This window comes from Triturus cristatus, chromosome 2_2 (assembly GCF_964204655.1).
Source record: "Triturus cristatus chromosome 2_2, aTriCri1.1, whole genome shotgun sequence".
Taxonomy (NCBI): Eukaryota; Metazoa; Chordata; class Amphibia; order Caudata; family Salamandridae; genus Triturus; species Triturus cristatus.
In genome coordinates this window covers 863,290,555-863,315,901 of record NC_140582.1, presented here as the reverse complement: position 1 = coordinate 863,315,901, position 25,347 = coordinate 863,290,555, and positions in this window count along the sequence as shown.

Below are 25,347 nucleotides of genomic sequence, written 5' to 3'. Positions count from 1 at the left end.
TTACTCAATCGCAATTTTGGTTCTGAACATACCCAGAAGCTATTTTGGGGTCACAAAGGCTCAAATTTTGCGAATCAGAGCCTGTGAGACCACAAAATAGCTTTCAAGATAAGGCCAAAAAGGAGACTTAATAGTGGATGAGGGTGGGGAAATTCTCCCTGAGTACCTTTTATGGAAGTCAATAGAGTAAAATATGCTATATTATAACATATTTATTTGGTTGACACTAATATGTGAAATGTGCACTATCCTTCAGCTTTGGCCCCTTCGAAGGACACACAAGCCAAAGGTAGGAGCTGCTGCCTTCCAACTACCCTCCCCCATGTCTGGTTTTGCAACAATCACCCTGTGCAACTCACAGTATCATATCACTGCGTAAGTACCTCAAATTGTGCCCTGGTGGGTTTTACCACTTAGGGGCTGATTACGATCTCGTTCGGAAAGCATGCTGACCGAATTGGTTCCGGAATGCTTTCCAGACGACTCGGATCGGGGGAGTCCGACTGAACGAGTACAATGCATCCGTGTGCATCCGGATACGAATTGGTCAGACTCCCTTTGATTTCAAAGGGAGTCTGTGTTCCGGACGAGAACACAGGATCCTATTAAAGAAAGGGGTGACTGGGGAAAACCTTGCACCCCATGGTGCCTGCCACATTCGGTACCCCCATGAGCCCATTTAGGAGGGTGTCGGGTGAAGGGGGGCCTGCTATTGGCCCCCAAAGACCAAGTCTTACAGCCTTTTTATTCCGGGCAAACCGAATCGGAAAGGCTGTCCGATTCGGTCATCGTACTCGCTCGTTCAGAAACCAAGTTCATAGAGCTATACAAATCAGCTCTGGAAAGGCTCGACCTCTCCGAATGCCTTCCGGAACAGATTTGGTCAGCCCTGGCAGTTTCTAGGCATCATAATAGGTCATTCAGAACTGGGAAACGAGTCGGTCGGAAACAAGGGTCGACATCAGAATCGACCCCTTAGTTAGAATCATGCATCAATCAATTATTCATTTCCATTTGCCTGTGAAGTGAAAGAGTAGTAGACAATGTCAGGCATACTACCAAAATAAGGGTCTGCAAGCACACCATGTACTGATTATTAACTGACAAATACTGGACGAGTGAGTGACGAGTCATCGCGTCAAACCAATAGGGTGTAAATGACTTGCAATTCCGGCTGGAGTGCAATTTCAGAAATTCATGCACTTAATTGAAAAATATTCTTCAACCTTCAAGGCAGAGCCTTGACCTTTAACCCTAATGCTGTAGTTTGGAATATGACCTGTGGTTTCATGCTGGTGAATGTCAGAAAGCAAAAGACGCACAATTGATGGACGGAATGCAGAACAAATCAAAACATTCACCCCCAGTCAAGAGATCTGAGTTAAATCCATCATTCTTTTGCTCACCATGCCATCCCAGTTTAGACCTGGCCATAAGCAAATCAGTCTTGAACCTGTGCCTCATTGGAACAGTCCAGCCCAAACTGCCAAGCCAGGTCCTCCCTGGACCGTAAACAAGCATCTCAGGACCAGTTTTGCAGTTTCACCCCTCATCAGCAAGGATAGCTTGACAGTGGCATGGAGAGTACGGGACCCACGTCTGGGCATACTCCCCCCCCCCCCCACTCGGGGAGACAATTGCAAACAGAACAATCATTCTTTTTGCGAATGTCAGAATACAGCCTTTGACAGCTTCAGTTGTCTGCTGGTGATCTGTAGCACTTATGTGAAAACATGCTCGAAATACAATATCTATTTTTTAGGTAGTATTTATTTCTCATGGTGTTTCGCTTAAAGCTTACATGCCACCTTAACACCCTGTGAAGTTCAAATACAGGAAACACCAAGTCGAAGGAAGATTATGTGAAGATATGTATTTATTCCAATCCAAAATAAGACCAGGGCAAAGACCTCAGCCAGCCTGTCAGCTCAACTGCCTTCTCTCATTCTCTCCACTCACATTCCAGAAGCCCCACAGATCTTTACAGTTCCACATTCCATCACTGACATCACCTAGATACCACACACCTGCCCCTGAACAACAAACTACCACTCCAACCCAAATTAGCCCAACTTTTAAAGATGGCAGACCTATTTACAAAACAAAACTAACATGTCTAGGAGTAAGTGCATAACATTGTGAATGACCATACATTTTCTTCAGTAAGAAGGACTCTACGTAAAGCAAAAACATTTTCTTCCTGTTAATTCACAATAAAAGAAAACATTGTAAACAGTTAAATATGAGCCTTAAAATAAAAAGGCTACTTCAAAATACAGTCACTCTTTCTTCCTGTGGACTGTGTAATCAGAACCTCTCTTCCTTGACGTGCATCAAGGAATCAAGTTCAGTACGACAAGCATCATCAACAACTACATGTGGGCAAGAACACTTTGCAACTCTGTTTAAATTCCAAATCCTCCGTTTTGATTGCATTTCTGAACAACTTCACCACCTTCAGAGTTTTACTGAACAAGTAATCTTCTGTTTTTGCCATGGGGAGTCATATTTTTATCCAATCCCCTTCATTCACCTCAGTCTTGGTAACCTTTTTCCAATTGGCAAATTCATATTTCTTCCTCATCATTTTGCATTCTCATTGTACATCACCTCCTGTCCCAAAATCTGGTGTCAAGTGTTGCCTCTTCTATTGTTAACCCAACTCGCACCACCGAACAACTAGGTTTCCCCCCCTGAAAAGCTCTAAAGAGGATCTCCCAGTTGTGGAATGGGAGGGCAACCAATACACTCTCACTTTCACTTTCAGCTCCTTCACCCAGCACTTGCCACAAACAGCAGCTCGTTGAATGGTCTCATTTAAAACTTTGTTGAATATCTCAAGTATGCCATTTGCCTTGCGATGCTAAAGAGCAGTCTTCCTATGAGTAAAACCTTAGTGAGAAATTCTTCCATTTGTTTAGAGGACAACTTACCCCCATTATCAGTCAATAAAGAGGAAAGATAACCTTCTCTCTAAAACATCTTGTCCAGAGGTAACATCTCTTGTTTCTATGGAGTTTACTATTTTAACCTCCAGCCACTTAGAATGCAAATCAATGCAGCTTACAATGTAGCGATCCACAATTAACATTCTTATAGGCCCCACAGTGCAGACTGTTATTTTCTTCAATGGACCTGACGGCAATCTGTGCAATCTAAAGGGTTGTGTGTGAAATTTCAGAACCTTATCACTGCTCAATCAATCAATCAGGGATTTGTAAGCGCGCTACTCACCCATGAGGGTCTCATGGCGCTGATGGGGGGGGGGGTGGGGGGGGGAGGGTCTGTAGATCTGTTCAGCCGAAGAGCCAGGTCTTGAGGGTCTTCCTGAAGGTATTCAGGGAGAGGGCGTCTGATGTCTGCCGGTAGCTCTCTCCAAGTTGTGGCTGCAATGTGGGAGAATGATCTTCCGCCTGCCCTGGTTCTGTGGATGCGCAGGGTTTCTGCCAGTGCAAGGTTGGCCGATCGGAGGTTTCTCTTGGGTACATGGAAATTTATTCTGTTGTTGAGGTATTTGGGTCCATTGTTGTGTAGGCATTTGTAGGCATGAGTGAGGATTTTGAAGGTGACTCTCTTCTTTACGGGGAGCCAGTGGAGTCTCCACAGGGGTTGGCTGATGTGTTCATGCTGGGGGATGATGAGGACCAGGGCCGGACTGGGAACCAAAACCGGCCCTGGCAAAGTGCTTGGCCGCCCCCCACCCTCCCGTTGGGGGTGCGGCCGAGCTCTTTGCCAGGCCCAGTTTTCGGACGATTTTGTTACAGGGCGAATTTGCAGCTCTGCTGCAAAAACGGCCCTGTAACAAAAGTGGCCCCCAGGAGCCCAAAACCGGCCCCCACCCTTGCGGCGCACCAGGGGATTGCCTGGTGCCCGCTACGGCCAGTCCAGCCCTGATGAGGACGAGTCTGGCCACGGTGTTCTGTATTATCTGGAGTTTGCGGAGTAGGGACTTGTTGATGCCGGCGTAGAGAGCGTTTCCATAGTATAGTCTGCTGGTGATGAGTGCCTGGGTGACTGTCTTCCTTGCTTCAGGGGATCCATTTGAAGGTCTTGCGAAGGATGCGGAAGGTGTTAAAGCAGCTGGAGGTGACGGCGTTGACCTGACGGTTCATGGTGAGAGCTGAATCGAGTACGATGCCGAGGTTTTTGGCGTTGTCTGATGGGGTGGGCGGGCTTCCGAAGATAGTGGGCCACCAGGTGATGTCCCAAGCTGAGGGGGTGGTTCCAAGGACGAGGACTTCTGTCTTCTCGGCGTTGAGTTTTAGGCAGCTGTTGGTCATCCAGACTGCGACGTCTTGCATTCCTCTCTGGAAATTGAGTTTTGTGGTGGTTGGGTCTCTGGTGAGGGAGAGGATGAGCTGGGTGTCGTCGGCGTAGGATACGATGTTGAGGCAGTGTTGTCGGACGATGGTTGCGAGGGGGGCCATGTAGACGTTGAAGAGGGTCGGACTCAAGGACAACTCCTGCGGGACTCCGCAGGTGATTTCCGTGGGGGCAGAGAGGAAGGGTGGTAGTCTGATCCTTTGGCTTCTTCCGGTGAGGAACGATTGGATCCAGTCCAGGGCAGTATCATGTATGCCAGCGTCATGCAGTCTGGCGATTAGTGTGCGGTGGGAGACAGTGTCAAAGGCTGCAGACAGGTCGAAGAGGATGAGGGCTGCGGAGTGGCCTTGGTCCAGGAGGGTGTGGATGTCATCTGTGGCGGCGAGTCGGGCAGACTCGGTGCTGTGGTTGCTCTGGCATCCGGATTGGGATGGGTCGAGGATGGCGTTTTCTTTGCTGAACCTTGTCAGTTCCCTGTTGACTGCTTTCTCTGCCACTTTGGCTGCGAAGGGGAGGAGCGAGATGGGCCCGTAGTTCTTGAGGTCGGTGGGGTCTTGAGCAGGGCCCTGACTTCTTCGCGCTTCCAGTCATCTGGGAAGGTGCCTGTTGTGAAGGTGGTGTTGCTGATGCGTTGAAGTTCAGGTGTGATGGTGTCTGTGGCTCTGCTGTAGATTTGCGGGGGGCAGGGGTCAGTGGGGGCTCCCAAGTAGATGCCGTTCATGGTCGTGGTGGTATCTTTGGTAGTGATTGGTGACCAGTTGGAGATGGTGGGCTGGCTGGTGTCTCTGGGGGGCGGCGGGGTGGCTGTGTCATCTTGAAGGTGGTCGACGAAGTTGTCGTAGAGTGTTCTGATCTTGAGGTGGAAGTAGGTTCCGAGCTTGTCGCTGAGGTCTTGGGACGGGGTGACGTCTGTGGCTTTGCTGCATGCGTTGGTGAATTCCTGGATGACACTGGAGAGTTCCTTGGAGTTGGTAGAGCTGGTGAGGACTTTGTTGTGGATGAAGTTCCTTTTGGTCGTTCTGATTTGGTTGTGGTAGTCCGTCATGGCGTCCTTGCAGGTGGAGTAGTTGTCTGTTGTCTTGGTGTTCCTCTAGTTATTCTCTAGGCGTCTGCAGGTGCGCCTGGCTTCTTGGAGATCGGTGGTGAACCAGGCGGCTTTCCTGGGGCTTTGTTTGCCAGGTTTGTGTAGCGGGCGAGCTCATCTCCACATTTGGAGATCCAAGTGTGGAGTCCTCTGGCTGCGATGTTTGCGTCGGATGCCCAGCCGTTGTTGTGTCGGGTGAGGGTGGAGTTCAGTTACTCGTCAGTTACCTTACTCCAGTTCCTTCGTGGTGGGCGGGGGGTTGGTTTTGGTGCCTTGGGTTTGTCGACGGTGAAGTGAACACAGTGGTGGTAGGTCCATGATGGCTGCGTTGTGTGGCTGAAGTGGGCGCTGTTACCTGCGGCGAAGATAGGGTCGGGAGGGGTGTCCTGCTCTGTGGGTCGGTGTGGTGACATGTTGATTGAGTCCAACGTTGACGTGGTTGTCATGGAGGATGGTGGAGATGGGGTCGTTGAGGTTGTCTGGGTGGAAGTTGAGGTCCCCAATGAGTATGTAGTTCATTGATGCGATGGCGTGGGGTGCTATGAAGTCGGTGATGGTGGTGGTGAAGGGTGTCCGGGAGGTCTGTAGATGAGGGTTCCTCGGAGTGTGGTATTAGGGCTGGTCTGGATCTGGGAGTGCACTGGAAGTGGTGAGGCAGAGGCTGCTCTTGTGGGCGATGGCGAGGCCCCCTCCTGGGCGGTTGGGGCTGTCCTTCCTCTGGATCTTGTATCCATCCGGGATGGTGGTGTTGATGTCGGGGGCGGAGGCGGCATTTGTCCAGGTCTCCGTGAAGAAGGCGATGTCGGGCAAGAGAGAGTCAACGAGGTTCCAGAGTTCCATGGTGTGTTTGTGTACGGAGCGCACGTTGAGGAGGATGCATCTGAGGGTGTCGTCAGTGGTGGCGTCAGTGGTGTTGGAGGCTGGGGTGGTGGTGAAGGTTCGGCGGCAGTGGAGGCATGAGAACTGCCATGGGTCCTGTTTGGTGAGGCCTGTTGGCAGTCCCTGTGGGGTCCGGGATTGAGTGCATGGAGAGCAGTGGAGTCATAGCGGTGGGAGGTTGTAGTTTCAGGGTTCCAGGCAATGGCCGCGGACAGGTCGCGGACGAGCCCAGATGGGTTTGGCTTTGGCGTGCCGGTGGCGCACACGCAGCAACCCCATACCATATATTCAACCGTTAAATCCAATATTCTTTCTTTAATCTTTAAAATTCCCAAATGACTTTCATATGCCCTTACAACTATCTATTGTCTCAAAATGTAGGAGGGACCAGCTTACTTCCTCTAAATAAGAAACCATCCTTATAACCAAGCTCATCCTTTATACTCCAACATTGCTTCACTTTATCTTCACACACATTTTTTGTACACCAATGCCTTTTAGAATACGCACCACCTCCTGCCAAACCGGACCAGCTTGCACTTCATTCAACCACTCTTCCTCCTGAATGATGCCGTTGCCAACCTCACAAACCTTCCTAACATCCTCAACACAATTCTCCTCTAGATCATCATTTTCAACTGAGTGTCCCTCTTTACTATTATCAAGCAGTCTAGAAAAGCAGTCTCCTCTAGTATTCTTCATACCAGGAATGTACAAAACATCAACGTCAAATTCTTGGAGGGCAAATACTCACTTGTAAATCCTAGTGGAAACACTGTTGATACCTTTGTTTGTAAAAATGGCCTTTAAAGGCTTGTGATCAGTTTTTATTTCAAAGTGCTTCTTCCCTAGAAATGTGCTCGGCTTCTTCATTGCCCAATGTATTGTTGGGGCCTCCTTTTCAATTACTGAGTAATTTAACTCTGCTCCTTTCACGGCTCTGGAAATAAACAACACAAATCTATCTTGACTACAAACCTCTGGCAAAACTACCCCTCCAAGGCCCTTAAAGCTAGCATCATACATCAAGATGGTCTTCCTGACTAGGGTCAAAATTGTTAAGACATGGAGCATCCTTGAAACAAGATGTCAAACACAAATACTCTTCCTCACATTTCTTGCACCACACAAACATCTTACCCCTTTTCAACGGTTCTCTCATGCTCTTGCTCCTTTCAAAATAAATGTGCTATAATATTCTGCCATGCCCAGAATTTACATGTCTTTCTCTTTGCTAGAGGGACTGAGCATGTTATTGATAGCATTCACAATGTCTTTCTTGGGTTGGATACATTTAGCGGAAATTATATTACCTAAATATTTGATGCTGTGTATTTTAAACCTACACCTTTCTAGCTTGAGAGTTAAACCACTAGATTTAATTATCTGCAAGACTGGTCGTACTCTCCTAAAATGCTCCTCAGGTTTGTTTCCATACACAAGTATATCGTCTTGATGAATCTTGATACATTGCAACCCCTTTAATACTCATTCCGTTGTCCTATGGAATGCTGACGAAGCAGAAATAAGTGAATGCACCACAAGGTGTTACAAATGATGTCAAATCTTGAGATAAGGCTGGAGCTTCACTTGACTATGCTGAAGTGATATCCAGTGAAAAAAGTACCTTTGCTCCTCCCAACGTACACATCATCTCATTCATATCAGGCAAGTGGGTAATGGTCTACAATGACACACTTATTCAACTCCCTGAGCTCTGCACACTGTCTGACCTCTCCAGTTGCTTTCTGCGCCATTACCACTTGCACCAACCACTCTGACGCCTCTACCTCTTTGATTATTCCACTATTTTTAAATTTCTCTAATTCTCTTGCCATGTCATCCTTCACCATTAGTGGCACATTTCTGACCTTGCATATTTTAGGCACAGAGTTTGGCTTAAGATTTATGAGATGAAGATTGTTCATTAAACATTTCAGCTCCTTCCGGAAGACACCTAGTAAGTCCTTGTCATACCTTTTGCTAGCAGAGCAACATTAATTCACACTTGTGGTATCATGGACCTCATTGACAGTCCCTTTAAGTCTCACAGAAAGTTATTCATTGAGGTCTAAACCTACCTTCAAATCCCTCTGATGAAACCAGCTAATAATGGAATCCCCATTAATTGAGATGTAATTTTTCTAGCAACAAATCTGCCAGAAAATTCCAGACAACTATTAAAATATCCTAATAATTTTATAGCTGCTCCCCCATAACCTTTGGGTTTGATATCAGGTTTTAATAAGTTTACTTTTTCAATTTTGGTGTCAAAGAAGCTTTTGGGTATCAGCGCAGTTTTAGCCTGAGTCAAGTAGCAATCTCACATGTATTCCTTCCACTAAGACCTCCTTGAAGGGGCCTTTTCATTCACGAGTATTAATTTGCAAAACTACCTCCTCACACTCACCCTCAAACCCAACATCAATCTCTCTTATTTTTTGTTTAACCATGCCTGACCTGCAACAATTAGACATTTTGAGATTGTCTTTCTTCACACCCAATTTGAAAATGTGAACCATGTCTCCATCACCCCTCTCAACAACACACTGGTCTTTTTTAATAATTTCCACAGAAGATATTGAGCGTTCACATGTTATGACAATAGATAAGACATGTTTTAGCGAAGGAATATCCTTTTGCTATATGGATTCTTTAGCTTTTTCATTCGAGCACCTCAGCAAAAACTGATCAGAGAGATGCTCTTCGGATGAAGCTCCATAATCGCATGTGGAAGCAAGCTTACAGAAAGAGGTAATATACTCTTGTATTGATTCACCATCCCTTTGCATCCTTTCCCAAAAGTGATATCGCTCCAACACGGTGCTCACCTTAGGAAAATTAATGCATGTCCAATTTTTTCACACAAATTTCAAATTCATTCAAGCCTGTTGCATTGTCATCAGACAAGACTCAGCAACATGCCACACACTCTAGAATAATGTGCAAATACTTTTTTTTCCATTAGGTCCATTGCAAAATGGGTTTACCTGATGATGCTAACAAAAAGGGAGGAGCACTTACATTTTGCAATGTTGGCATAAAGACAAGAGTATCAAACCAGCAATCCTTCTAGAAATGGATAACATGCTAATAATGTCTTTGTTGTACCTTGAAGCAGTTTCATTACATTATTCTCCCCTACACTTTTTTTTTCTTTGAAGGTGGAAGTTTTCTTAGTCACCTTTCCTTGGAAGGGAAAGAAAATGAAAACTGAAACAAAACACAGAGAACAATAAACACAGAGAAAAAAATACTCCACTAGCCTCACTGGTATTCCAAATAATACCCGAAAATTATCCTATAGCACTGCTCTTGTTACATGTGCCACATTGTTGAGAATTGATGTGCGAAGCAATGGGATGAGGCGTGAAAGCGCTGCGTTCCTGAATGAAAATGTCTACATGTTTAGGGCATCATGAAGAGTTGACTTTTTCAGCTTGGATGCAGACAGCGAAATAAAAAACAGATACACAGCTGCTGTCATTGGATGAAGGTTTCACAGTGTTCCCTGTAGAGGCAGCATTGAGTGTGGTGATTAGTTGCTGGATTGGCGGCCAACAAGCCTTGGCAGCGGTAAGCAGAGAAAAAAGGTACTGGCACTTCACTTGGGCACAGGGGAGTGAGGTAGCAGCCTGAAGCTTCATGACAAGTAAGACTCCAACTCCCACAATGCACTGGACCACCTGGATTTGGGCTATCCACAGAGGGCCCGATGGCCAACGATTCTTCGGATCCGGTGAGTGTTTTTACCTGCAGCTTGCAGGGGACTACTGTCACTAGTCCAGGGGAGTCTGAGGGTTCTTCTGGCTTCCACAGGTGTCCCTCTCTCAGGGAGTGGCGGGTGTTATCCAAGGGCGAGGTTTGTTCACTCAGTTCCAAATCTATTGCCACTGGGACAAAGTATCCCTCTTTTGCTTTGGTGTTGTGGGCAAATTTCTGTTGTCTGCTGTTGGAAACCCACTCCCACACTAGAAGGGGTGGTGGTGGTCTTCCGGACACACTGTGGTAGCTTGGCTCGAGTGGTCAGGAATCAGGCTCCGTGCTAAGCATACAACATACCCAAACAATAACCATGCGTGCATCCGTTCCAAAAACGACTCTACACCGTAAAAATTATGAAAATATCTTTCTTTATCTGCTTTTTCTCTTAGTTGCTGATTGGATAAAATAAATAACAATCACAATATACAAACTCTTTAGAAAGTGCAGGTCAAATAAATACTGGCTTAATGATTCAGTAAATAGGGGTGATCATAAATACTGAAGGCATAAATAAAAGTGCAATACAGACAGGCAATTAAATATTCTGAGGCAATAAATACTGTAACCAATAAATATTGTGCATCAATAAATACTGTGGACCAATAAATAAGGTGGAACAATAAATAGGTTAAACACAATAAATACAGTGCCCCTAATAAATACTTAAAAGCTGACAGTGACACTCATGGAATCAGATCACTTTTGATTCCTAAGGGCTGATTTGGCCCAGGCACAGCTTGTGGGGATGTGGAAGGCTTGGGGGTGTCTACTCCCTGGCTTGGTCAAGGCTGAGGCCTAAACTGAGGTAGATAAAGGGGGAAAATACCAGAGACCTGGCTCTCTCTCTCCACACAACTTCTCTAGATTAGTCCCAGTTCACCCCTGGCACAGTCAGGTTGGTTCCAGCACCTCCCTAGCCCCTTAGAGCAGTCTCTCAGGTCTCCACAGGGCCTTAGGCGCCCTCTACTCCACTTACTGCCCTTTTTCTGATGCTCCGACGCCGCTGGAGTCGTATCGATGCCGTGAGGCGGTTCCGGTTCGATGTCGGCGGCCTCGGCACAATGTCAGTTCTTTGACGACGCCGGCAGGCGGATCCGGTCTCGATGTCAGCGGCCTCGGTTCGATCTCGACCTCCGATTTGATGGCGTCGGGCAGTCTTACTCGATGTCGACTTCGGGCGGCTCCGGTCCGATGGCGACCTCGGCTTCGATGACGTCGGCCGGCCTTGCCTCGATGTCGACTTCCGGCGGCTCCGGAGTGCGATCCTCACTCCCGACCTCCGGTGCTCCTCACAGGTTTCCGGCGACTCCGGAGTGCGACCTCCACTCCCAACCTCCGGCCCGATCCTCACAGGTTCCGGTGACTCCGGAGTGCGATCCTCACTCCCGACCTCCGTTACCCTTCACCTCGGTCTCCGACGACTCCGGAGGGCGGACTTCACTCCTCCGATGACGCCGCTCACTCGCCTCGGGTGACTTCCTCCTCGACCTCTGGTATTCCTCACGACCTCTGACGGCGCCCTCTCTCGACCTCTGGCGGCTCCGGGTACGACGTCTGCTTTTCCAGTCAGCGCCGCTTCTCCACCTCGGGCTCCAGGTCTTAGGCTACTCGACGTTGGACTTCAGGGAAACCAGCTTCCAGGTCAGGATCTTGCTGTTCTCTTGTTTCTAAGGCCTGTTCCTGCTGTCCAGGTCCTCAGGATGGTTTTTCTGACTTCTTCCCACACAGGGCTCTAGGCTGGGCTCCGTCAGTAGGGACTAGTATCAAGGGTGGGTTTATGGACCCCACTCCAGGCACAAGTTTCCACCCCTGCTGCTTCACTCCTTCCTCCTTCACGTTTTTGCTGCTCACTCCTCACCAGTCAGGTGCCAACTGCCAGCTCCAACTGCCAACACTCTGTCTTAGCTTCCCAACATTCTAAACCGCCTCCAACTGTCACAGGGTTCTGGAATGTTCTGGAAGGTGCTGGTAGGTTCCAGTGGATGCTGGTGATGTCACAGGTGGCCACCATTTTGTGCTCCAGGCCCTCAGACAGAAGTTTCAGGGGTAGGTAAAATGGCTCCCTGAATCTGCAGCAACACTAAAAAGTCTGGTGGTTCCCAAAAAGGAAAAATTCAAACAGGGTTTGAGGCAAAAGTGGGACAAAATAAATAATGATGAGGAGGGACCACCCAAAGGGCTGACAGGTCTAACACGCGTCCCCCCCAGCTGAAAGTGGGGAGAGCTACCCAACCCCTTGGGAGTTCTCATCACTAAGGCGGAAATACCTTGAGAGACCGTCTGCATTGGCGTGGTCCACTCCAGGCCGATGTTCCACCTGAAAGTCCATTCCCTGTAGGGAAATAGACCACCTCAACAACTTGGGATTCTCCCCCTTCATTTGCATCAGCCAACGAAGGGGTCTGTGGTCGGTCTGAACCAGGAAGTGTGAGCCAAACAGGTATGGCCGCAACTTCTTCAGAGCCCATACCACTGCAAAGGCTTCACGCTCTATTGCACTCCACTTCTGTTCCCTGGGAAGTAGTCTCCGGGATAGGAAGACCACGGGTTGATCCAGACCCTCTTCGTTGAGTTGCGATAACACTGCCCCAATGCCATGTTCTGATGCATCTGTCTGGACAATGAACTCCTTGGAAAAGTCTGGGGCCCTTAAGACCGGGGCCTCGCACATGGCTTTCTTCAATCTCTCAAAGGCTTGCTGACAAGCCTCCGTCCAGACTACCCGTCGAGGTTGTTTCTTGGACGTGAGCTCCGTGAGGGGGGCTACGATGGTACCGTACCCCTTCACGAAGCGGCGGTAGTATCCCGTGAGGCCCAAAAATGCTCGGACCTCAGTCTGTGTCTTGGGGGGTTCCCAGGCCATGATGGCCTCGATCTTCGCCTGGAGGGGTTGCACCGCTCCCCTACCCACCAAGTGTCCAAGGTACACTACCGACCCCTGCCCGATCTGGCACTTGCTGGCCTTGATCGTCAATCCAGCTTGTCTCAGGGCCTGGAGAACAGCTTGCAGGTGACGCAAGTGATCCTCCCAGCTGTTACTGAAGACGGCTATGTCATCCAGATAAGCAGCAGAGAAACTCTCCATTCCGGTGAGGATCTGGTTTACCAGGCGCTGAAACGTGGCAGGTGCGTTCTTGAGCCCAAAGGGCATCACACAGAACTGGTAGTGGCCATTGGGCGTGGAGAAGGCTGACCTTTCCCTTGCTCCATCAGTCAAAGAGATCTGCCAGTACCCTGAAGTAAGGTCAAAGGTACTTAGATATTGGGCAGCTCCCAGCCGGTCAATCAATTCATCCGCCCTAGGGATCGGATGAGCATCAGTTTTGGTCACTGAATTCAGTCCCCGATAGTCCACACAGAACCTCAGTTCTGGTTGGGCACCCGGTGGTGCAGCTTTTGGTACTAACACCACCGGACTGGACCAGGGGCTGCTAGAAGGTTCGATCACTCCTAGCTCCAGCATCTTAGTGACTTCACTATGAATGCTGGCCTTCACCTTGTCTGACATCCGGTAGATCTTGGACTTCACAGGTGGGCTGTCTCCTGTGTCCACGTCATGGACGCACAGGTGAGTCCTACCCGGGACAAGGGAGACAACGAGGAGTACTGCCCCAGGACCTGGCGACAGTCCTCCTGCTGTTCAGGAGTTAGAGATGGGGAGAGAATCACTCCCTCCACCGACCCATCCTTCTCTTGAGACGCAAACAGATCAGGGAGAGGCTCGCTTTCCACGTCCTCTCCTCCGTCAGTCACCATCATCAAGATGACTTCGGGCCTCTCGTGGTGGGGTTTGAGGCGGTTGGCATGCAGCACCCGCAGGGGCTGACGAGGGGTCTTCAGGTCCACCAAGTAGGTAGCCTTACCCTTCTTCTCCAACACCTCAAAGGGTCCTGACCAGCGATCCTGGAGGGCACTAAGCTCTCCTGGTTCGATCACCCACACCTTCTGGCCAGGCTCCAACTCCACCGGGTGAGCATTGTGGTCATACCACGCCTTCATCACTGCTTGGCTGGCTTCCAAGTTGTCAGAAGCTTGCTTCCACAACTTAGCCATTTGGCTCCGGAAGGCCAGCATGTAGCTCACCACATCCTGGGGAAGCTTTCTGGGAGTTCTTTCCCATCCGTCTCTCACCAGGTTGAGAGGTCCACGTACAGGGTGCCCATACAGAAGCTCGAAGGGGCTGAAGCCCACTCCCTTCTGTGGCACTTCCCTGTAGGAAAAGAGTACACAGGGTAGGAGGACGTCCCATTTCCTCCGCAGGCTTTCAGGCAGACTTCTGATCATGCCCTTCAAGGTTTTGTTAAACCTCTCCACCAGACCATTTGTCTGGGGGTGGTAAGGAGTGGTGAACCGGTATGTCACTCCACACTCCTTCCACATTGCCCGCATATACGCTGACATGAAGTTGGTCCCCCTGTCGGACGCAACTTCCTTGGGAAAACCCACTCGGGTAAAGATTCCCATCAGGGCCCTTGCCACAACAGGTGCTGTTATGGTCCTCAGAGGTATTGCCTCTGGGTACCGTGTGGCATGATCCACCAGAACCAGGATAAACCTGTGACCAGCTGTAGTTGGTGGATCTAACGGACCCACAATGTCGATGCCCACCCTTTCAAAGGGGGTGCTAACGACAGGAAGTGGTTCCAGGGGAGCTTTCAGCTTCACCCCTGTTTTCCCACTGGCTTGGCAAGACACACATGTCCGGCAGTAGGTATCGGACGACACTTTCATCTGAGGCCAATAAAAGTGTGGGACAAGACGGGCGAAGGTCTTGTCTTGCCCCAGGTGTCCTGCCAATGGTATCTCGTGAGCCAACTCCAGAAGGAAGGCTCGATAACGTTGAGGGACTACCAAGGCTCGTGACGATCCGTGTAGGGGTGCCTTGGGTTCACTGTAGAGGAGGCCATCCTCCCAGTAAACACTGTAGTTCCCTTCAACGTTCCCTGCTGCCTGGGCTTCGGCCTGTCGCCTCAGCCCCTCAAGGGTAGGGCACTCCCTCTGGCCCTGGCAGAATTCCTCCCTGGACGGGCCTCCCTCCACGTGCCACTCGGCCGGGATGGGTAGGTCCTCCAGGTTGGTAACGTCCCCCACCGCAGACTCCTGGTCCACCACCTCCGGTGGCCTATCCGTCCTACGGGGTGGGGACGCCGAGGCAGGCTCCTCCTGTCCTCGGTTCTTCCCTTGACTGGCAGCTGGCTGGGCCTTTGTTCCAGGCTCCAGCCGAAACGAACTCCCTCTTCGGGTAGTCGTGGACCTTGTGCTAACACAGGCCCAGTCAGGTGTACCCAGCATCTCGGTGTGAGTCCGGTATTCCACCTCCTTCCAAGCGTTGTGCTCCATGTCATTCCCCAGCAGACAATCGACTGGCACGGCAGGGCTTACGGCAACTCGAAGTGAACCTGCAACCCCCCCCCATTCAAAGGGAACCTCGGCCACTGGATAGTGGCCTGTTCTGCCGTCAGCCATCGCGGCTGGGTGGAGTACATCGGGAATTACCTGCTCTGGAGACACCAGTTGGCTACGCACCATAGTCATACTGGCTCCTGTGTCTCTCAGAGCCTCCCCTCTTTGGCCGTTGATGGTGACCCACTGCCCATACTTTGCGGTATTTGCGGGCACCTGGATCTTAGGAACCATCTCCCGTTCTCCCAGGGACACTAAAGTGACACCCGCCCACTCCCTTCCCTTAGTTAAGGGCATCTCCTCCCCGAGCACTACACTAGCTACTCCGGGGGTCTTTCCTCCAGTGGGAGGGGGTGGTCGTTTCAAGCACTTCGGATCTCCTTTATAGTGTCCAACGCCACCGCACTCATAGCAATGGACAACCCTTGGCTGCTGACTCTGGCCAGGATTAGGGTTTCTGGGCGGGTTAGCCTTAGGGGTGAATCCTGTTCCCTTCCCTTGGAAGTTATTTTGGGGGCCTTTGGAGAACTCCTTTTTCTTTTCCCCTCCCTCTTTCTTCTGGGGGGCGCCCTGTCCGGCCTTTTGAGTATCCCCTCCAGTCCCCCTTGTGGACACCCGGGTACTAGCCCAAATGTCCGCCTCCTCAGCAAGCTTCCGGGGACTGGTCAGCTTGCTATCCACCAGGTGTTGCCGCAGTTCAGGGAAACATTTCTCGAGCAGGTGTTCCTTCAGTACTAGGTCAAACAACCCCTCGTAGTTCCTCACTTCACTGCCCTGAATCCAACCTTCCATTGCCTTCTTTGCATAGTCCAGGAAGTCCACCCAATTCTGTGTGCCCAGTTTGTGACTACCCCTGAACTCCTGTCTGTACTTTTCAGGTGTTAGTCCAAACTTTCTGATGAGCGCCAGTTTCATGGTGGGGTAGTGGGTCTGCTCATCCTCCTCGAGGGCCAATAATGCATCCCTACCAGCTGGAGGCATGTACTTGTACAATCCCCCTCCCCAGTACTTCTCTGGAACCCCATGGGCCCTCAACGAGACCTCATAGGCCGCTAGCCACTTGGCGATGTCGTCGCCCACTCCATAGCTAGCTACTATGTCCTTTGGCAGGTATGGTTTAGGTTCCCTGGTGATCTCTTGGGTTTGGCTGCCACCATTAGGAACAGGTTGTGCCCCGATTCTCAAGATCTGAAGATCTATTTCTTTCAGTCGTAATTCATGGGCCATCCTCTGCTCCTCCTTCTCCTTTTCCAGCCTTGCTAAGTCCCATGTGAGCTGTCTTTTCTCCCTCCGGTCCGTTAACTCCACCTCAGACAAGCCACCGCTAGAGGCACTGCTGCCCTTCCTAGAAATGGTTCTGGGCCCTGCTGACAGGTTCCCCACCTCAGGTTGGTACATCTCAGCCCCCTCGGGGTCAGGCTCTCCATCCCTGTCTTCCTCCTCAGCCTTGCTTTCTCGGCGTGCCTCCCCCCAAGCCCTTAAGCTGGTTTGGAGTGCACCCTTCTTTGCTCCTGGGGGACAGTACACCCCCTCCCGCTGGCAAAACTCCCTGAGTTGGGCCACAGTGTACGTTTCTAGATTTTCTAGTACAAACTCCATCTTGCCCACTCAGGTTAGAGGACAGGTTTTGGGCAGTAACTATGCAGGGGGGTACCTTTAATAATACCTCCTCCCACCACCAGAGTAAATTTGGAAAAAACAAAAACCCACAATTAGGAAGGCCGCTCTTGAGAAAACTCCCGGTGTAGGCCTATGGACTACCCACAGTTATTGTTGAGTATACGTAGGCACAGCTCTATCCCACCACTGAACACCAATTTATGTTGGAAACCCACTCCCACACTAGAAGGGGTGGTGGTGGTCTTCCGGACACACTGTGGTAGCTTGGCTCGAGTGGTCAGGAATCAGGCTCCGTGCTAAGCATACAACATACCCAAACAATAACCATGCGTGCATCCGTTCCAAAAACGACTCTACACCGTAAAAATTATGAAAATATCTTTCTTTATCTGCTTTTTCTCTTAGTTGCTGATTGGATAAAATAAATAACAATCACAATATACAAACTCTTTAGAAAGTGCAGGTCAAATAAATACTGGCTTAATGATTCAATAAATAGGGGTGATCATAAATACTGAAGGCATAAATAAAAGTGCAATACAGACAGGCAATTAAATATTCTGAGGCAATAAATACTGTAACCAATAAATATTGTGCATCAATAAATACTGTGGACCAATAAATACAGTGGAACAATAAATAGGTTAAACACAATAAATACAGTGCCCCTAATAAATACTTAAAAGCTGACAGTGACACTCATGGAATCAGATCACTTTTGATTCCTAAGGGCTGATTTGGCCCAGGCACAGCTTGTGGGGATGTGGAAGGCTTGGGGGTGTCTACTCCCTGGCTTGGTCAAGGCTGAGGCCTAAACTGAGGTAGATAAAGGGGGAAAATACCAGAGACCTGGCTCTCTCTCTCCACACAACTTCTCTAGATTAGTCCCAGTTCACCCCTGGCACAGTCAGGTTGGTTCCAGCACCTCCCTAGCCCCTTAGAGCAGTCTCTCAGGTCTCCACAGGGCCTTAGGCGCCCTCTACTCCACTTACTGCCCTTTTTCTGATGCTCCGACGCCGCTGGAGTCGTATCGATGCCGTGAGGCGGTTCCGGTTCGATGTCGGCGGCCTCGGCACAATGTCAGTTCTTTGACGACGCCGGCAGGCGGATCCGGTCTCGATGTCAGCGGCCTCGGTTCGATCTCGACCTCCGATTCGATGGCGTCGGGCAGTCTTACTCGATGTCGACTTCGGGCGGCTCCGGTCCGATGGCGACCTCGGCTTCGATGACGTCGGCCGGCCTTGCCTCGATGTCGACTTCCGGCGGCTCCGGAGTGCGATCCTCACTCCCGACCTCCGGTGCTCCTCACAGGTTTCCGGCGACTCCGGAGTGCGACCTCCACTCCCGACCTCCGGCCCGATCCTCACAGGTTCCGGTGACTCCGGAGTGCGATCCTCACTCCCGACCTCCGTTACCCTTCACCTCGGTCTCCGACGACTCCGGAGGGCGGACTTCACTCCTCCGATGACGCCGCTCACTCGACCTCGGGTGACTTCCTCCTCGACCTCTGGTATTCCTCACGACCTCTGACGGCGCCCTCTCTCGGCCTCTGGCGGCTCCGGGTACGACGTCTGCTTTTCCAGTCAGCGCCGCTTCTCCACCTCGGGCTCCAGGTCTTAGGCTACTCGACGTCGGACTTCAGGGAAACCAGCTTCCAGGTCAGGATCTTGCTGTTCTCTTGTTTCTAAGGCCTGTTCCTGCTGTCCAGGTCCTCAGGATGGTTTTTCTGACTTCTTCCCACACAGGGCTCTAGGCTGGGCTCCGTCAGTAGGGACTAGTATCAAGGGTGGGTTTATGGACCCCACTCCAGGCACAAGTTTCCACCCCTGCTGCTTCACTCCTTCCTCCTTCACGTTTTTGCTGCTCACTCCTCACCAGTCAGGTGCCAACTGCCAGCTCCAACTGCCAACACTCTGTCTTAGCTTCCCAACATTCTAAACCGCCTCCAACTGTCACAGGGTTCTGGAATGTTCTGGAAGGTGCTGGTAGGTTCCAGTGGATGCTGGTGATGTCACAGGTGGCCACCATTTTGTGCTCCAGGCCCTCAGACAGAAGTTTCAGGGGTAGGTAAAATGGCTCCCTGAATCTGCAGCAACACTAAAAAGTCTGGTGGTTCCCAAAAAGGAAAAATTCAAACAGGGTTTGAGGCAAAAGTGGGACAAAATAAATAATGATGAGGAGGGACCACCCAAAGGGCTGACAGGTCTAACATCTGCGACACAAGTCTCCTCTTAGTCCTTCCTTGATGCAAGTTGTTCAGATCTAAGGTTCTGGTGTCATGGAGACCCCTGAAATCCTAGATTTAGGGGAGTTAGGGATGTGCCAATGGGCAGCTATTCCATGCAGCTAGTCCGCCCCTGAGATGATCATCGCATTTGGCGATGCAACGCGCGCAATGAAATTCGTTTTATTTATTTATTTGTTTACTTACCTCCGTTCGGCTGTGTGCCGTAGTTTACTACCGCCCACCCTGCACCTCCCCCGCCACACCGTCCCGCAGCACTCCCTCCAGGAGCCGCTACTGCCGAAACCTTATACTGGACCTAAAAAGATAGTGATTTTATTACTTGGGGTCAATACGAATCCACTCCAACTAATAAACCTCTTTCTCACAGGTATATTGTGGGGATTGAGATTCTTAGAATCTAGTACAAACAATATAATTAATTTGTCTTGGCAACAGGGACAAGATGGGTGGTCATTGTAGTAACAAATACAAATAAAATAATAATACAACATCTTCCGTTCTTATAACTGTGCCTTCACAGTGTCTCTGCTTCTAGGAACTATAAATATGGGCAATAGACAGAGATATTTACTCATATATGATAATTGCCTCAGGTAAAAGAAAATTTAAATATTTTCACTGGTAATTACTTAAATAGGTCTGCAAAGCATACGTATTACTGCACATTTATACTCATGACTCTAATTAATGCAGTTACGAAAATCTATAAAGCCCTCTTTTTAATTCCACATAATGCATCACCCGTACAGATACGAATGGGATTCGGGTTAACTAATCAGGTACTTGCGTGAAAAGGGCAATTGGTAAAAGTGTGGAAAAGGATAAAAACGGATACTGTAAATTAAATGTCCAAATTATTGTGGCAGGAAAGCCCAGGCGTGGAAATATCTATTCACCTCATTAGATGACTATTCAGCTAACTCAGTCTGGGAAATAGCAGTAACCTTGAACTCATTCAAAAAAGTTATCAACAACACAACAAAACACTTATCATTTCTTTTGGATAAATATACCTTTTCAAAAATAAAACATGCATGGCCTCTAATGAATGACTATACCAAGGTAAAAGCTCAACCGTACCTTGAAATTCCCTGATCTGTGAAGCACAAACAAATATTTATAAAAGCCCGCTTTGGAGTATTCCCGGGCTCATGTCACCTAATGCCATGGCTGAGTATAGAGGGACCTCCGACCTGTTGCTTATGTAAACTCGGAGAAGAGAACATTATGCACCTCCTTTGGGTATGCCCAGAATTGAAAGTGGAAAGAATATCTACTCTTAAGAGACATTTTAATGCTTGAGGAAAAAGGAGTTGCAGACAAGCTTTGATAAGATGCCTCTATACTGACGATATAATATTAACCTCTGCTTTTGTAAAGTTCTTAATGCAACTGAGAGTTAAGTTAGATTATCAAAAACAAATAAGATGTATTGTAGGATGTATATAATATGTAAATAGTACAATGAACTTGAAGTCCAATATCTTTTATCTTTGTTCTATGTTTTTATAAACTGGATTTTATAAGTAAGAATTACTGCATATATATTGTAAGATTTTAATTAATCAAACAATAAACTTTAAATGAAATTACTCTATTTAATGTATACATAAACAAGTGCATGTTAAAAACATTTTAAAATAATTTCTCGTTGTACTGAAAGTAGATGGACACATATTGATCAGTTTCTAAATATGCTCTGGAATTGGTATACTAATATGACACATTTAAAAATAGAAAGGTTTGAAAAAAACATTTTTCTCTTCTTACAGCACAGAAATAACATGTTTTTGTCATCTGAAAAGTTGCCTCCATTTGACCTGTGATTATCGGTAAAATGCTTGACAGTTGTTTATAGCATCTCCTAGTGGCAGCTCCTCTGCTAAGCCAGAGGAACATGACCCCATTGCTGTGCAAAGAAGGGGAAATAAAATGACAATAAAATGATTTTGTTATTTTATTTTTAATCGCTGAAGCAGGTTTTAGGTTTAGCTCTCAACGCAGCCAGCTGGGGGAGGAGTAAATATGTGCACTTATGTGCAAATGACGGTTTGGCCAGCCCTCTAGGGCCAGACAAAGCGTCATGCACACTTAGAATGTTCCCTCACCAGGCTGCAATGCACAGGATCCCACTGCATGTCTGAGCGTAGAACCACGGCGCTCTGACCAATCACATCGCTGCATTGCAGCATTGTGATTGGCTGAGGGAGCCTGTTTGTGCATCCTGTTCCGGCCGGACCAAGCGGACAAGAGATGGAAATGGAGGAGAGTCGGCAGCCTTTAAAGGAAAGTGAGGTTTATTTTTTAACCCCACCCCTGCAACACTACCACCCTCGTTCAGTACCAGCCGCGACTAGCATCTCCAAAGACTTACACAAAGGGAGAATGATGGGGACAATGGCTTTTCAGCTTAGTGGCTGCTGCAAAACCAGGAGCGACCAAGGACGCGGGGTGTACATGCTACTGCCGATAAGCTCCTTCTTACATGGAAGCGAGGAATGTGACACCGGGATACAAGTGACCTCTTGAAATATCAAACGTGGATACTCTTGTGCACTGATATAAAAACCCCAATTTCACAATACTCCTGGACATTGGAGACTGTGCATATCAGAAAAGCAGTGATACTGATAGCGTGATAGCCTACAGGATGGAATTATCATCATGAGCAAGGTCTGACATTCTAATCTATGAGCCCTGAAGAAGTCACGGACTTGATTACTTGATACCCGAATAACGACAAAACACGTGTTGGCTGAGACTGGTGTATCTGCGAAAGAAGAATAAAAGAAACTGATACTTCTGTTGACACTGACCTATGATTTACTATGTGAAAGACATTAAGCGTGTGCTGTGGAATTGGATGTTATAAAGATTTATACAATGCACAGCTACTCTCAAGAGTGTCCCGGCGCTAAAAGGCCGAACGGCACCTAGTGGAAGACCTATGAAGATTGTCGGAATATCCAGATCTTTAATTTTTTCTAAAAGACCAGGTGGTCCTGTATTGAGCCCAGCGCCCTAGGGAGCTTGTTCCAGTCAACCGGCCTTTGGCAGGAGAACGATCTGCCGCCCGCTCTAAGTCGGCATATACAAGGGACTTTCGCCAGGTATGCAAAGAAATGGCATGAAACACACCCAACAGTGGAGCCCTCTATTGACCAGCACCTAAGCTGCTATCCCTTCCATATTTATATCCCTATGTAGTTACTAGGGGTATGTGTGCACGCTGAATCGCACCCACTGATACAATGCAAGTCCAAACGGACCTAACAGTTTTAAAACATAAGCACGGGTGCACCACACATCGAAAAAACGGGAAAGATAATAATACAAATCATTCCCCACATCGAGATTATTCAAAAAAAGTTCATTTTGATTCAAAGATTTACAGTAGTTGTCTCATTTTCAAAACACAAAATTGTAAATACAATTTGATCTTGACAACACAGCCGACGCGTTTCGTCCTTGAAGCGGACTTCTTCAGGGCTGTTTGAACACAAACACATAAATATTCATAAAAATACATATAAAAATACATATTCAACCCAAGACATTACATGCTACAAATTCCTTATGTGCAATTATTTGTAATTTTCATTACATCAATGTCATCTTATTATAGGCTACACAGCCTATTTGCGAAACAATGAGTATTTTCATTCAGTGTAACTCTTATTATCTACTTCCTACATATACAGCGCTATATTGTTGTTCCTAACAGTCATTGATATCTAAATTCCAAACTTAAAGCGAATCAAAAAGGGAATTCATGTATAAACTAAGCGCGGGGGTTGGGAGAGAAAGACATGTTCAGTATAACCCCAAAATGGCTACTTACATTGATTTATCAAGTAACCTCAAAAACATCAAAAAACAACAAGTGAAAAACGGAGAAATGAAAACAGAGAGGGTAACAAAATTATAAACATAATATTATTAGTCATGCAAGAGAAACTCAATCTCGCTTATGTGTTCTCAGGTATTGCTACACCCGGGCCATGGACTGTAATCGACTTCAAAACTAAACAGTAACACTAGGGATGACGGATTCATAAGTTCTTATTTTTTTATTTTATTAAAAAAAAAATTAAATACCTAAGCGTTCAATAATACCCACCATGTAAAAAGGTGCACGAACTAATCAATCCTATTCTGTATAGATAGAAACAGTGCCAGATCCAAAAACTCCGTAGAGAATTTCCCTGGTTTCTTATGCCAGGTGTTCAAACGAGGAACGCAGGGTTCAGACAGGAATATAGTTGTGGATCCTCTCCCTCAGGTAACTGGCCCCTGAGCCATGCAGGACCTTATGCATAAGAACCATGGCCTTGAAACCTATCATCTTTCTTATTGGAAGCCAATAAAGAACCTCCAAATGGGTGGCCATGTGTGCTCTTGGGGGAAGATTGAGTAACAGATGAACAGCCGAGTTCTGAACCACCTGAAGTCTACATAGGAGATACTCCGGGAGGCCATGGTTGAGGGCATTACCTTAGTCTAGTTTAGAGGTTATTAACACTTGGATGACCGTGTCCCTAGAAGACTCTGGCGAAAGGGGCAAAAATAAATTCTGCATCTGGAGAGTCCCAAAACAGAAGTCTACCCGAGCCTGATTCTGTGGTTGAAAGGAAAGGAGGCTATCAAATGTAATGCCTAGATTCCTGTTGGGGGGGCCAAAAACGGAGCATCTTTCGGATAGCAAGATCTCCAAAGGTTACGGGAGGGTGCTCTGAAAATCATAATCTCTGTCTTATCCAGGTTGCATTTAGGTTGATTAATTGCCAACCACTGAAACACCTTAGAGAAGCAGTTTATAATAGATTAACTTAGCACTCAGAAACTCCGCCAGTACCGCCGGTGGAGTAAGATATATATTAAACAGGGTTCGGATTAAAGCCGAACCCTGAAGAACACCCACTGTCAGAGTATGCGCTTTGGGCGAAAAAGGCAGCAGCCAAGCTTCTTGGCTTCTGTTGTCCAGAAAGGAGGTAAGCCAATGCAAGGCCGTGTTCTTGATCCCCATTGCCTGAAGGCGCTCCAGCGGCCTTTGATGTGGAACAGTATCAAAGACCTCTGATAAGTCCCCTCGGTCAGGGTGGCACAGCATTTTGGTACCATCCCAGGTTTACTGCCTTCAACAAATCTAGAAGTGTGTCAAAAACCATAAGTGGACGCGTGGGGACATCCACACTCCACCCATGGAAAGCCTCCCTGCTGCAAAGTAATGTAAAGCAGCGATATGCGCTGCCATACGTTACTTTGGATTTACTAAGCCACGGAAATCTACATAAAGTAGCTTTTTGTAGCTTAGTAAATACCATTTAAGGACTTGCAAGGACAACTCAAGCCCTTAGTAAATATGCCCCTTAGTGTCCTGCACTCATGCACACGTCCCTCTATTCAATCCATGCACAGCCCACCCAAATGTACAAAAATAATACCTGGCCTTTGCCACCCACCCCCACCATCCTCTGTGCCTTTCCTCCCCCTCCGCACCTGAAGCTGCGCTCTCCTTCAGAGCAGAGAGCCCTGGGCTGACGGGCTCAGTGAGAGATCTGTCAGAGCAGCCTTGAGTTCCTTGATGGCGTAGCAACAGCGGGAAAAAAACTCTGTTGCTGCGCCATAAAAATGAATAACCAGATTTAGAATCAATTATTCCCGCTAATGCCTGTCAGTGAAAGCTATGCATAATGAAGAGAAATTGCAAGTGAGAATTAAACAGGGCATGTAGTGCAATGTGCACTATCTCGCAGCTGTGCTGTTTTGTAGGGCAAGGTGTACTGCGTGATTGTCAATAGGGTGTTTGCAAGGTGTACTGTTGAAGCTCCCACAAGAGATGATCATTCGCTGGTCACCGTTTTGGACCCTTCTCTAATACCAATGTCTTCCCCTGCAGGGCAAGGGCCCCGGTGCTGTTTGCTCAGGAAGAGAGGGGGGGGGGGGGCATTTTAACAATCTAGACCCCGGCCTTTTCCTTTCTGCTGCCTTTGGTGAAAATCATACACGTGTGGCACAACTTATA